We start from the raw sequence: 15,228 nt of genomic DNA on the forward strand, positions 1-15,228 counted from the left end.
AAGAAGTTCAAAACATGGTTTTTGGCCCAATATCTGTAGTTGCTGTTTATCTAGTATAAGCCCATCAAAAGGAAAGTTAATGAGAAGGAACAAACTGGTTCTAAAGGTAAAAATGTGAAAGCAATGGAAAATATATCAACATCAGATGATGATGAGTGTGATTGGTCACAAGAAGAGGCTTTGTCTCCCTCACAGGAGGCCGGAATGGAGTTCTATATTGATACAATTTCGAAATTTCTGTCAGACACTAAAGGGCTTATAGGGGGTTAAAGATTGAAGATTTTCCCCCTGATTTGAGAGGTTTTGTCAGGTCTGTAACACTGCTAGTCAAGCAAGATGGGACTTTTACTGACCAAGAGATTTGGACGCTTAAAAAAATGGTTACAAAAGTTAAAAAGGCAACTCCAATAGAGGATGATGATGATTAAGTTGAGTTTGTTTTTCCACACATTAATAATATGTGTTCTTTTTGTCTTGTAATTTGTTTTCCTTTTTAATGGGGGACTTTAAAATTGGTTCTTTAAACATTAATGGTGCAGAAGTGATGCAAAAAGAGCTTCTCTTATAAACTGATAGAATTTTAAAAAATATATGTAATTTTTATTCAAGAAAACGTAACAATCGCCCTTTATGCATTAAGGGAAACCATAACAACGGGATCGTATAGGGTTATATCTGTAAGAGTTGTCACGAAATGAGACTGTGAAATGAGACAATTGAACACAATAGACTGTGTTCAATTGAACCCGTGCACTTGGCACAGTGCGTCTGTCCCTGCATGTCTCTAACGTCTGTCTCTATAAAATAAAATAAATAAACAGGCACACTAACTTAAATCAAGAAACAATAATTACGTTCAAAACCCCTCCCGCCCCAAACAAGTCCCGATGTTATCTGTATAGCGCATTGGGTTACAACGGCAATTATAAACAATAAACACCCAAAGTCAGCGAAGCATGACCTGTGCTTAAACCAAATAAATAATAAAGGCCGCGTCCTCCTCCTCTTTTAAATGAAGCGCCCGCGGTATTCAGTTCCTTTATCCAAGGGTTCAAAAGAAACGAAATGAGCGTCCGCTAAAAAACAAAATGTTCTGGGTACCCTTTAATATATATATATATATATATATATATATATATATTATATAATACAACAAGCGTTTGTAAAGATCTCACCGTTGGCTCTGACAGTCACACGCACGCCATGCAGCAACGGTGATTCCAAACGAGGATCGCTTTTACTTTTCCGATGGACTCGGCCGTTCTTCTTAACAAAGGCCGCAGATACACGCAATTAATACGTTATAATAATTATCTGGCGCCTGGAGCTCCACTTCTCCCGTGTAGGCCTAACACCTTGAGTTTCCCCGTGTGTCACGTCTTCCTCTATATGAAACCTTGGGGTGGGTGGCGACATCCGTCTCTCACTGTCTCTGACAGCTGTCAATCACCCCTGTACGAGGCCCATTACCCTTCTCGTGAATAGGAAATACTAACTAGGCCTACTCGTAATCAGAGAACACATGTTACAATTCGTCTCATTACAAAAAATGACATGTAGGCCTATATGTAAAATAAAGCAGGAACACATTATGTGCTTCGTCACAAACGCACAGTGATGTTACAAATTAAAATGATTGGAAAAAAGAGTGACCTGGAGATAGACATAAATTGTCTAACAGTGTTGGTGTGATCCTTTAATTGTTTTGCATATTTATTATTTGTTGTATATCTATCAGTGACTTATAGTATCCTTCCATATATATATATATATATATATATATATATATATATATATATATATATATATATATATATATATATATATATATATATATATTACTTACCACTGTCGATTGGATATGACCTTATATGTGCAGGATTAATGTGGAAGGACTAAGAATGACGTCAGCGTCATTACCTGACAGCTGTCAGGTGTGCGAAACGGAGGAGGAGCTGTCTATCAGAACAGACTTTTGCCAGTACAAGTGGGGGACTTGCTAGGAGAGTGTGTGTGCTGGTCAGAGGGCTTGACGCGAGGTGGAGGCTCTCGAGCGGAGCCTGGAGAAGAGTGAGACATGACCAGTCGGACTCAGAGGGACATGGATAGTCAGCGTCGGCGTGCTGAGAGGAGGAAGATATCGACTGATCCGTGGTCGGATCGCTCAGAAGATGAAGAGGAAATAGGCGAGGTGCAAACACAAGAGATGACAACAGATGAAGATATGCGTGGAGCTGACAATAAAAGGAAAAGGAGTCTGACTAATTCAGAGAGTGACCATGGGCAAGACGAGTGTTTTGATGTCTGGATGAGAGCAGTGAGTCAAATTGATGGCATCTTTAGTGAGCCACAGGTGGTGGGAAAGTTTGTTGAGGAGAAGGTAGGAAAAGTGAAGTCAGTAAGGATCAGCAGAACGGGATTGGTGATCATACAATGCATGGACGGTGGTCAGGTGAATAAAGTTCTGAGAATTGAGTCATTTCGTAAATGCCCAGTGACTACAATGCGACTGAGAGGTTCTGGAAGGAGGATAAAGGGAGTGATCAGTGGAGTCCCACTGTCTGTACAATCTGATGTATTTATTGATGTTGACGGAGTTTGTGAGGCAAAACGGCTCACACGGTTCAGAGAGGGGGAAAGAGGAAACCAAGTCGGTGTGCCTGACTTTTGAAGGGGACACGATACCAGAGCGAGTATATTGCAACTACATGAGTTTCAGGGTTCGGTTATTTGAGAGAGCACCACTCGGGTGCTTCTGTTGCCAACAGTATGGACACGTCGCTGCAGTTTGCAGGGGAAATAAAAGATGTGCGAGGTGTAGCGAGTGAGCCGTTCCACCTGTACGAGCCAGTGACCAGGAGTGGTGTTATACAGAGTGCGGATACCCAGCAACATCGGCGGGCAGGTAACTGTCCGTTGTGTGTGAGTATTGTTCTATCCCGCACTACTGTCGATTCCATCACCCTACGGAGGCTGTTAGCTGTACTTGCTTGTGGAACGGAGAAACTGGCCTTTGCCTTGTGTAATTTCAGGTCCATGATGTATTGAAGTGGACGTATTGTTTTGATGTCAACGTATCTGATGCTGGACTGACTGGACTCTCTCTCTCTCTCGGATAATGAAAAGAACTGTCTGAACCTAAGCGCACTTTAAGCACACTTTTGTATTGAATGGTTTTAAGGATTTGGTTATTTTGTTGTTTTTGTTTGTTTGTTTTGCTACGTCCTTTTTTAAGATTTATTAAAGACTGTATTTTTAAGGCATTTAGTGGCCATTGTATAGGATAATACACATGTTATATTTTGGATGCATGAGTCAGTGTCAGTCTCTCTCCACTGTTTTATGGTTGTGCTCTCTTACCTGATAAAACGCGAATCTGTGTGTATCCTTGAACAAACTGAAGCTAAGAGTAATGATGACAAGAGTTGCCGTTATCTTTAATCAAATAACGTGCTGGCGTAGTCCTAGTACAGGATTGTTTATTAAGGTATACAACTTTGATATCTCTAGCACCTTAAATGGCGCAACTCTAATAATTAAAGGTTGTGTGTCTTATAAAATAATAAGAATATTCTACTGCCCAAATTCTGTGTGGCTGATTCGGCCTTGGTCACATTGGGGCTGGGCCGGGTGCTCTTTTCAAAAGGCTTCAGTCCCTATTCTTGTGATTTATTGTTTGAAAGGATGGTGAAAGCGAGAATCATGATTGATTTTAATTATTATAAAGAAATGAACGATACTGATCAATTTATGATGGTTTGGACATTATGAGGATGTTCTATAATGGATGAGCAACTTATTTTCTCTTTGGAAATGCTGTGATTTTTTTACCTTTTTGGAATGTGTTTTTATTTATTATATATATTTTGTTGTAAGACTTTAAGACGTGATTGATGAGAGTTTTGTTAAAATAAAGATTTGGTTAAAATCAAAGTGTGTCTCTCTCTCTCTCTCTCTCTCTCTCTCTCTCTCTCTCTCTCTCTCTCTCTCTCTCTCTCTCTCTCTCTCTCTCTCTCTCTCTCTCTCTCTCTCTCTCTCTCTCTCTCTCTCTCTCTCTCTCTCTCTCTCTCTCTCTCTCTCTCTCTCTCCATTAAAAAGGACAACTGGTAAAATAAAAGGTCTCCTCCTGCGTTTTCCAGGAGGGTATCATTCCTCTTTCTGAAGTGTCTGTTATATAGAGTTACCAACTCAATGTTGAAATGTAACAATCATGCATGCGTCATGTTACACTGTCCAAAATAGCTGATCTACAAGCTACAACTTGTGGGTTATAATTATCAAATATTATATGAATGCAAGGCAATCAAATTACAGCTTTGAATATAAAATGTCGGAACTGGTGGAGAATGGACAAGACGCTGTGCTGCATCTGCACCGTGCACAAGACAGAATGACACGCGCGTATGAAGCCGTTTTAACATTTAATAGCTAGACTGGATATTTATTGCAGATATCTGTTAATCAGTTCTTCCTAGTCAAAACTAACATTTCAGAAATGACATTCCTCCTATCCAAAACTGTAATTTAAGATATCCATATTGTCATTCTTCCTAGGAGAAATGACATCACTTGTTTCCATTCATGTGTATTGTACGCGCCGGTGCATGAATCTCTCCCACGCAAATGCTTGTGTCTGTTTGGAGAGGCGTCACCTCTGCTGTTGACACTGTCCTGACGTCCTGCCACATGAGATGCCCTGCTGAAGCAGAGCATGATTCATAATCATGAAAACCCCCTATACTTTTTGCCTCAGGGGCCTATAGGTTTTTACTCCATAACTTTCAACCCCTGAACCATGATTACCATGATCCACAGGAGAGCGAGGAAAATCATGACCGACCCCTCCCAGTCCCACCCATAGCCACGGCCAGCACTGTTCTTTTGGCAAATCTAAGTGAGCAAATATAAGACTTCCGGTGGACGATCTCTTCAAAATAAGAGTACCCTCTAGAGTATTGAAAAAAAGATTAATTTGCACATTAAAACTATAAATTAAGCATTTAAACGATGCTATAGGACACACATTATGTTTCTGTGTAAAAATAAGTAATAAGTAATGTTTCTGTGTAAAGATAAGTAATTAAAAAGTTATCTAAATGGATAAATGCTATTCACTGGAGAGCATGGACTTTATAAAGTGGACGCTGGACAAAAATCCCTGCTATGTTTCGACTAGTGTGACATACGCACGCGTCCGGGGAGACCTCCTCTACAACACCACACTGTCCGCTAAGCAGCAGAGGTGTAAAACAAAAATTGGCACCAGGTCACAGGTAAAAAAACATAAAAAAACTTCCCATTTCCAGACTACAGTGGACTAAAGTGGACGCTGGACAAAAATCCCTGCTATGTTTCGACTAGTGTGACATACGCACGCGTCCGGGGAGACCTCCTCTACAACACCACACTGTCCGCTAAGCAGCAGAAGTGTAAAACAAAAATTGGCACCAGGTCACAGGTCAAAAAACTTCCCATTTCCAGACTACAGTGGACTAAAGTGGACACTGGACAAAAATCCCTGCTATGTTTCGACTAGTGTGACATACGCAAGCGTCCGGGGAGACCTCCTCTACAACACCACACTGTCCGCTAAGCAGCAGAGGTGTAAAACAAAAATTGGCACCAGGTCACAGGTCAAAAAACTTTAAAAAACGTCCCATTTCCAGACTACAGTGGACTAAAGTGGACGCTGGACAAAAATCCCTGCTATGTTTCGACTAGTGTGACATACGCACGCGTCCGGGGAGACCTCCTCTACAACACCACACTGTCCGCTAAGCAGCAGAGGTGTAAAACAAAAATTGGCACCAGGTCACAGGTAAAAAAACATAAAAAAACTTCCCATTTCCAGACTACAGTGGACTAAAGTGGACGCTGGACAAAAATCCCTGCTATGTTTCGACTAGTGTGACATACGCACGCGTCCGGGGAGACCTCCTCTACAACACCACACTGTCCGCTAAGCAGCAGAGGTGTAAAACAAAAATTGGCACCAGGTCACAGGTCAAAAAACTTCCCATTTCCAGACTACAGTGGACTAAAGTGGACACTGGACAAAAATCCCTGCTATGTTTCGACTAGTGTGACATACGCAAGCGTCCGGGGAGACCTCCTCTACAACACCACACTGTCCGCTAAGCAGCAGAGGTGTAAAACAAAAACAAAAAAAGACATTCCACGACGATTGCCCAGGTGCCCAGGTGACGGTGCCCAGGTAATGAGGTGACAACGATCGATCGTTGTCACCTCATTACCTGGGCACCGCCCAGCCAGTGGTGGACAGCCAGAAGAAAGATGGTTGGGTTGGGGGGGCAGTAATGGCTGTACTCAAGTGTGCATGCATGCCGTTAACAACTTGTCAAACCCTAAAAGCCCTAATTTAGAGCTATCAATGTTTCACTATGACTGTTAATGGTCGATCTACATAGTACTTCACAGTAGTTAAGTACTACCATTACCATTCATGCAGACATTAGTGTTCCAACACCAGTAATTACAATGTCTGTTGTTACATTTTTGTTTTACACCTCTGCTGCTTAGCGGACAGTGTGGTGTTGTAGAGGAGGTCTCCCCGGACGCGTGCGTATGTCACACTAGTCGAAACATAGCAGGGATTTTTGTCCAGCGTCCACTTTAGTCCACTGTAGTCTGGAAATGGGAAATTTTTTGACCTGTGACCTGGTGCCAATTTTTGTTTTACACCTCTGCTGCTTAGCGGACAGTGTGGTGTTGTAGAGGAGGTCTCCCCGGACGCGTGCATATGTCACACTAGTCGAAACATAGCAGGGATTTTTGTCCAGTGTCCACTTTAGTCCACTGTAGTCTGGAAATGGGAAGTTTTTTTATGTTTTTTTACCTGTGACCTGGTGCCAATTTTTGTTTTACACCTCTGCTGCTTAGCGGACAGTGTGGTGTTGTAGAGGAGGTCTCCCCGGACGCGTGCGTATGTCACACTAGTCGAAACATAGCAGGGATTTTTGTCCAGCGTCCACTTTAGTCCACTGTAGTCTGGAAATGGGCAGTTTTTTTATGTTTTTTGACCTGTGACCTGGTGCCAATTTTTGTTTTACACCTCTGCTGCTTAGCGGACAGTGTGGTGTTGTAGAGGAGGTCTCCCCGGACGCTTGCGTATGTCACACTAGTCGAAACATAGCAGGGATTTTTGTCCAGTGTCCACTTTAGTCCACTGTAGTCTGGAAATGGGAAGTTTTTTGACCTGTGACCTGGTGCCAATTTTTGTTTTACACCTCTGCTGCTTAACGGACAGTGTGGTGTTGTAGAGGAGGTCTCCCCGGACGCGTGCGTATGTCACACTAGTCGAAACATAGCAGGGATTTTTGTCCAGCGTCCACTTTAGTCCACTGTAGTCTGGAAATGGGAAGTTTTTTTATGTTTTTTTACCTGTGACCTGGTGCCAATTTTTGTTTTACACCTCTGCTGCTTAGCGGACAGTGTGGTGTTGTAGAGGAGGTCTCCCCGGACGCGTGCATATGTCACACTAGTCGAAACATAGCAGGGATTTTGTCCAGCATCCACTTTATTAAGTCCATGCACTCCAGTGAATGGACTTGGGCACTCCAGTGCATGGACTTGGGCATTTATCCATTTAGATAACTTTTTTACGTTATTGAATTACTTATTTTTACACAGAAACATAATGTGTGTCTTCACAATAACTGTAATGTAATAACAATACTAATAATGTAATGTAATAATTATTTAATTAACTACGCTTTTATTCTGAAAGCAACCGGATGTCTTAAATTTGCTAGCTCTCTGGCAGGAAGTTCTAGATTTGCCAAAAGAACGGAGCCGCCACGGCCTCCTCACCATGCTCGCTTCTGGGAGAAGGTTGCTGAAGCGAGGCTAGAGACCCCCGTTACTGAACACCAGTGGTGTAAAGCAGTGGTTCTCAACCAGTGGTCCGGGGACCACCAGTGGTCATTGAGGAGGTTCCAGATGGTCCTCTGCTAAATGATGGAGTTGGTAACCAAATGGTACCCCAACCAAAGAGTTAAATTATTGTTAAACATCTGCATTACTTAATTTACAAGAAGTCTACACAATTAGAGAGAATGTAGAAGAATTGTTATTTGGATAAACGTTTGCCTGTCATCTCTCCTAATGGTACCAACATCAATACAGCATGGAATTGATAACACAATATTCGTTAGTTTTGGGTCTGAGAGGCTAAATCTCATCAAATGGTGGTCCATGAAAAGGGTTGAAAACCACTGGTGTTTTGGGGATTTCGTTTCTCCATCGGTTTCCCGAAAAACGCGTCCAGTGTGCAACCACCTTAATACAATTTTGAGATATTTGTACCAGTATTTCCAATAATTGTATTTCTACTTTTTACTTCTATTGTACTTCTTGGGTTTTAAATCCTCTTAGCAGACCTTGTATTGAACTGTACTGACATACACCAATTGTCCATTAAACCTTTCTTTGTACAATATCGCCACCTGCTGGATATTGTAAAGGACGTTTGTGGCCTGCTTATTTTCATGGGAATTTGTCAGCCATTAATACACATCATGTAAAGTAACTTTTTGTTTTGTTTTGTTCCACATTGTTTGAATTTCCAGCATATAAAAGTATCTGTTGCGCATCCATAATGGCTTTACATTTATAAATTGCTTGCCTGTTGTAACGATTAGGGGCCCCATGAGATCTTATAGAAGTGTGGATGCTTCATGAATTGATGTATCACAAGATCAGAAATATATTTTGGCTAAACCAGTCAATACTTGTCTTTATAGACCAACAACAATATAATATTTTGAAATCAATTCTTTGGCAGACAGGATTAGAATCCAGTGTAAAGATCTGAGAACTGGAGTGATGTGATCCACTTCCTTGGTCTTGGTGAGAACAACAACTCCAGTAGCAGTGTTCTGGATCAACCTGTAAAGACATTGTTCATTTAAACGTAGATTAAAGATTAGCCTAAAGATTAAATAACTACCTAAAGATAGCCTAAAGATTAAATAACTACCAGAGTGGCCTGGGCCGTAGAAGGTGCGTGGTATGCAAATGAAGGGGAGTGGTATGCAAATGAAGGGTGTGGCGACACCCACTCATTTGCATAAGAGACACCCACTAATTTGCATAGCCCACGGCAGTCCAGGCACCCAGCCAGGGTGCCAGTCCAGGCACCCAGCCAGGGTGCCAGTCCAGGCACCCAGCCAGGTAGTCCAGTCTGGCAGTGTGCCGCGGGTTTGACTCCCGAACCCGATTACTGCATGTCTTCCCCCCCCCATCGCTCTCCCCATTTCCTGTCAGCCTACTGTCTGTCCCTCTATAAAAAAATATAAAATAAAGGCGAAAGCCACAAAAACAAACATTAAAAAAAAAGTAAACTAGTAAAGTAAAAATAGTAAAAAGTAAACAAACATTTTTTTTCCTCTATTTTTGGGGCTTTTTTGCCTTTATAGATAGATGTCGATGATAGATCACAGTATAGGTTGACAGGAAACGGGAAGAGAGATGGGGGGGGAAGCAAAGGTCGTCGGGATTGGGACTCTAGGTCGGATTAGCAGCCTAGGCGCCTGGACCGCTAGGCCAGCACGGGCCACAAACATGGCCATTTTTTTTGTGACCAAGTTTTTATTAAACATTTTTCATTTACAAATCCCACATCACCCCATCCTCCCCAAGGTTCCAATTATCATTGCAACAAGAAAAGACATTTCATCAGTTAGTTCGACATCTCACAACATATAGGCTGCCTGGCTGGTAGACAATTTTCAACAATGTATTTATTTTCCTTTTTACACACAAATGACAATACAAATATATAAAAAAAAACAATGAACATTACAAGACAATTACTGAAAGCAAAACAACAATAACCAAAAAAAGAAAAACGACAACAGCACTACTCCTCTTCAGCTTCATCCATTAAATGTGACAATTATTGACATTATTGTTCTTAATATAACTTATAAAACGCCCCCACACCTCCTGAAACATTTCTTGTTTGTCCTTAAGAATGTATGTAATCTTTTCCAATGATAAACATAAAGACAATTCCTTGAACCACTGTGTAATACTTGGTTTGTCTGGCCTCTTCCAGGTCAATGCTATCTCTTAGCTTGTAAAAGACATATATCTAAACATTTGTTCATTACGCTTTATCTTGTGTCCCTCAGCTCTCCCTCTGGATATAGACCGAGCAGGAAGAACTTTGGTTCGGGTACAATATGTATTGACAAACCTTCTGTATTTCCTGCCCGACCTTCTCCGAAAACTCCATCAATTTTTGACAGGACCATAGACAGTGCCCCCCCTTTTCCCCCTCACTGTATGTTTCTTTTCCCTTTTTACCTCCTTTATGATGAATTCCTGTTCTGTTCTTTGACTATATAGAAGTGTCTATCTGTACGTCTCTAAATGTTTTGATGAATTGAACGTGGTGGACCCTCTTGTAAACAAGTGTCATGCTTAATTGGGTCGTCCACTCACAGTTAACAGTCTTTGTATTGAGTTTGTGCTTGAAATGTACTGTAATTCTGCAAACTGTTAATAAATATTTCAATCAATCAATCAAGTGGAACAATGTGCCTCTATCTTCACCGCATCTGGTGCATACATCCGGAATATTGGCTCGTAGACTTAACAATAAAACTGAAAGTAAAAATATACAGTATGTATCTATATGAAAAACATGACATTATAGTGTGCTTTGTGCTTTGACTTTTTCTATAGCATCTGTAAGTGCCTCAATCGACTGCCTTTTTGCTCCATTAGCTCTCGCAATTGATATTTCCATTAACCTAATACATTCAGAAATAATATTTTCCATTTTCTTACAGAAAGAATGTGAGGAGGTTTCTTTTTTTAACACAATCTGAGGGAGACATGGCACCTCGATTTCAAACAATTCAGAAAAGGTCCTAGCTACCCGAGTCCAGAATGACCCGACCCTGGGACATTCCCAGAACATATATGCATATATGTGCCCACAGTTCTCAATGGGCACAACGTGCATAACGGATTTGGTACCAATTCAAGTTGACAGAGTTTTCTGAGTTAAATAAAAACTGTGTATTAGTTTATAGTGCATCATCTGATGATTGTAATTACGAGAGGTTATAGTAATGTTGTTCCACACTCTCCTCCATGCAATTCTCCATATACGTGAGAGACAAAACCTTTGTTAATATCGGAGGTAACAATTTCGATAACTGTTTAGGAAGATTATTGTTCCAAGGCACTCCATATGTACGCATTGCAGTGCGTAACTGTAAATAAAAGAAAAAAGAGGAGCCAGGCAAATTATACTTGGATTTGAGTTCTTGGAATGACATAAGTCCATCATTGCTCATCATGTCCGGAAGTATGTTAATGTCACACCTTTGCCATTAATGGAATATAATGGGTCTTTGGCCTATGAGTAAATGATTGTTCCTAAATATTGGCGTATTCTTGTGCCATGGGTTTTCCCATTTAAGTATGTTTTCTGTACGTTTCCATCTTCGGACGGCATGAGCAATAATATGACCAAAACTCTCTATACAGTACTCTTCAGTCAGGTTACAGAGCAAGGTATCTTTCAACAAAAATGGTGACACAATATTTTGTTCTATCAGAACCCAAGGCGTCTGGCCCTCGTCTGAAAACCAATGTTAAAAAGGACGAAGTATAAAAGATATGTAATACAGTTCAAAATTGGGTAAATGTTGTCCTCCACACTCCTTACTATGTTCTGATATAGATGTTTTTATTCTTGGTTTCTTTTTATTCCAAATTAATTTTGATACCAATGTTTTTATCTTGTCTCAAAACCCATGGGGTATTTCTACAGGTAACATGCTCATATAGAAATTTACTTTAGGTAGTGTATTCATCACACACGCACAATTGAAATACGGCTTGCTATTGAAAGATTTAGTTTACCCCATTTGTCGTAATCGTCTTTGATTGCATTATGCAGTCTTTTGTAGTTCTTTGATATTATTGTTTCTAAATTTGCATATATATCAATGCCCGAATATCTAAAATACTGCACTAGGAACATAACGTTACAATAAAAAGGCTACTTTACCCAGAGCTGTTGTCTTTAGTTGCTGATCAGCTTCTGCAGCTCCTCGAGCTCCACTTCCATGCTGGAGTCCACGTTGTCATCATCATCTCTGCTGTAGTATCCCTGGAACTCTTTGGAGAACGCGTCAAGATCATCTTCCTGATGGAGCTCCTCTCCCAGGGCCATGATGACGGTACCTGACTGCTAAATGTCTCTAAATGTTTTTGATGAATTGAACATGGTGGACCCTATTGGAAACAATGCTTAATTGGGTCGTCCACTCACAGTTAACAGCCGTTGTATTGAGTTTGTGCTTGAAATGTACTGTAATTCTGCAAACTGTTAATAAATATTTCAATCAATCAATCAATCAATCATGGTGGTGGTGATGTTAGCAGGATGGTCTTCTACCTGATGGAGGTCCTCTCTGTAGGGGCTGGTGACGGTACCTGACTCCATCATGGTGCTGCGGTCTCTCATCTGGGAGATGGGAATGTTATCCTGTATGGTGATGCTGCGGTCTCTCATCTGGGAGATGGGAATGTTAACCTGTATGGTGATGCTGCGGTCTCTCATCTGGGAGATGGGAATGTTAACCTGTATGGTGATGCTGCGGTCTCACATCTGGGAGATGGGAATGTTAACCTGCTTGGTCATCTGGGAGATGGGAATGTTAACCTGCTTGGTCATCTGGGAGATGGGAATGTTAACCTGCTTGGTGATGCTGACTGTTGGTGGCGAAGCTGGTGCATCCATCTTCAGCACTTCAGAGCTCGCGTGGTTGGTTGTTCAGGCTGCTTTGTTTTGTTTTGGGGGTTTTCTGCAGTTGGCACAGATTGCTTCTCTAGAGAAATGTTTTCACTGGGGGAAACTTACCTGTTATGTAGCCTATTAGAAACATGCTTGCAATTTCTTGTTCACACTACGAACTACTTCACATAATATTTGTGAATTAGTTATGTACTACTGTAAGATAATACTACATATACTATACTGGTATAGTAAATATTTTCTAACCTTTTATTAAGAATTAGCATTTGTTTACATCATCCTGTATTATAGCATTTTTTTGTTGTTTAGACTCCTCCAGCATGGCTCTAAAAACAATTAATCCTCATAGAGTGGCCTTTTGTTGAAATTGTAAGAGCTCGCAAAGTAGAAGGTTTGGTGCCGTCTGCCTGCCTGAGCCCATGTGAACCCCACGGACGGACCGCGCGTGTGTGTGTGTGTGTGTGTGTGTGTGTGTGTGGTACAGCAATGAGCAGGAGAATATCTGTCTAGTTCAATATAAACTTATGTGTAGATGTGTAACAAAAATAATATAAGACAGAGGCCCCATGTTGGATTTTATAGGGGCCTCAAATGATTGGAGATCTCATGGGGTCCCCTGGCTCATTGAGGCCCCATGATGGATTTGTTTAGGGGCAACGAACAGATTGGAGAGCTGTATATTTATTGATTAATTCATTGAGGAGATCTCATGGGGCCCCCTGACTCATTGAGGCTCCATGTTGGATGTTTTTTAGGGGCACCCGGGCACCGAATGATTTAACCCCTGCTCATGTTATTAGGGTAGGATGGCTCCGGGTAGAAGACAGAGTACAGCAACTTGCAACGGGCCTGGTCACTGACACTACACCTCATTGATATGCATGTAGGCCTACCTGACTAACTACTTTACACTTCCCTCCTGGCGGCGGCCTGGCTACATGTTGGATTGTTTTAAGGGGCCCCGAATGGATGGAAAGCAAAATGTGTTAAAAAAAAAAAAAAAGGCTCTGCCTAGGGCCTCCAGATCCCTAAGCACGGCCCTGGGTTTGGTAGTCAGTGTTTCCACACACTGATGGAAAATTGTCACATTCCTGTTTTTAAAGTAAAACGTTTCAAAGAGTACTTTTTATCACTTTCTGGGATTATATCCCATGTTGGGTTTTTACCTTCTTGTTCATGTTAAGTAAAATAAAGGTTTTGGGCATCTAAGGGTTTTATGGGTTACCTCTAACCAAGTTAATTAAAACAACACCTTTGATCTAAAACAGTAATAAATAACAAAACCAGCAACCACACAAAGTTGCACGCATTACTCAAGGTACGGCCACGGAGCCGACTTGGGGAGTGGGGACCCAACGCAGCTCCTCCAAGGCAAACAAACAAAGGAACTCACTGTATATGTTTCTTTTCCCTTTTTACCTCCATTATGATGAATTCCTGTTCTGTTCTTGTCTATTTGTACGTCTCTAAATGTTTTGATGAATTGAACATGGTGGACCCTCTTGTAAACAAGTGTAATGCTTAATTGGGTCGTCCACTCACAGTTAACAGCCTTTGTATTGAGTTTGTGCTTGAAATGTACTGTAATTCTGCAAACTGTAATAATTAGGGTAGCGGTCATCGAAATAAGGTGTTAGCAGGCATTAATATAAGTCAAGGGGTTGTTTTTATATTGTGCGTATTAATGGGAATGGGTGTGACCTTATGATTAAAGATCGTCAGCGAGCTGAGCCATAATAGTCTTGAGTGAACTCCTATGTGCGAATTAGCTGCCTTAAATCTATAGGCTCAATTAATTGAGAGTAGGAATAAGACCTTTTAAATAGAAACAATATTAAGTACTGAATACATCTGAATTTGGAGTTTGAAAACTTCAAACCTTGATGTAAATTATACATTTTAGAACAAAAAAACATGGCTAGGGTGTAAGGCTGTACCCTAGCCCTGTTTTTAGGACTCGAACTTCGGCAGGCATTTTCGTGCGAACCTTCGAACCATTTGTTTCTAATTAATTTTAAAAATAACCTTCGAGCTCCGAATTATTATTATGCATATCGCATTCTCACCGAGAAATATTTTCGAGTTAAAAAAGGAAAAAAATAATAATAATAATAAATAATAAATACAAATAAAAAAAACGAATGGTTCAAGCCCATTAATTAAGATTCGAGTGCCAACCCTAACGAGCGAAGGTTCGAACCCCGAATGTTCGAGGACAGCCTTACTAGGGTGCAACTGGGACGTATCCTCAGTGATGTGTATCCCAAGGTCATCGGGGTTTCGGGTCTTCCTGCTCTCACCAGGAGTACAACCAGGACCTGAGCGTTGCACCAGATTCCAGCCACAGACACTTCATTGGAGAGTGGTGGATTCTGCACTGCAGGCTCCACCAGCAGGGCGACAGTGGTGCCGCAGGCTCCACTTGCGGC

The sequence above is a fragment of the Electrona antarctica genome (genome assembly GCF_951216825.1).
Source record: "Electrona antarctica genome assembly, chromosome: 8".
NCBI lineage: Eukaryota > Metazoa > Chordata > Actinopteri > Myctophiformes > Myctophidae > Electrona > Electrona antarctica.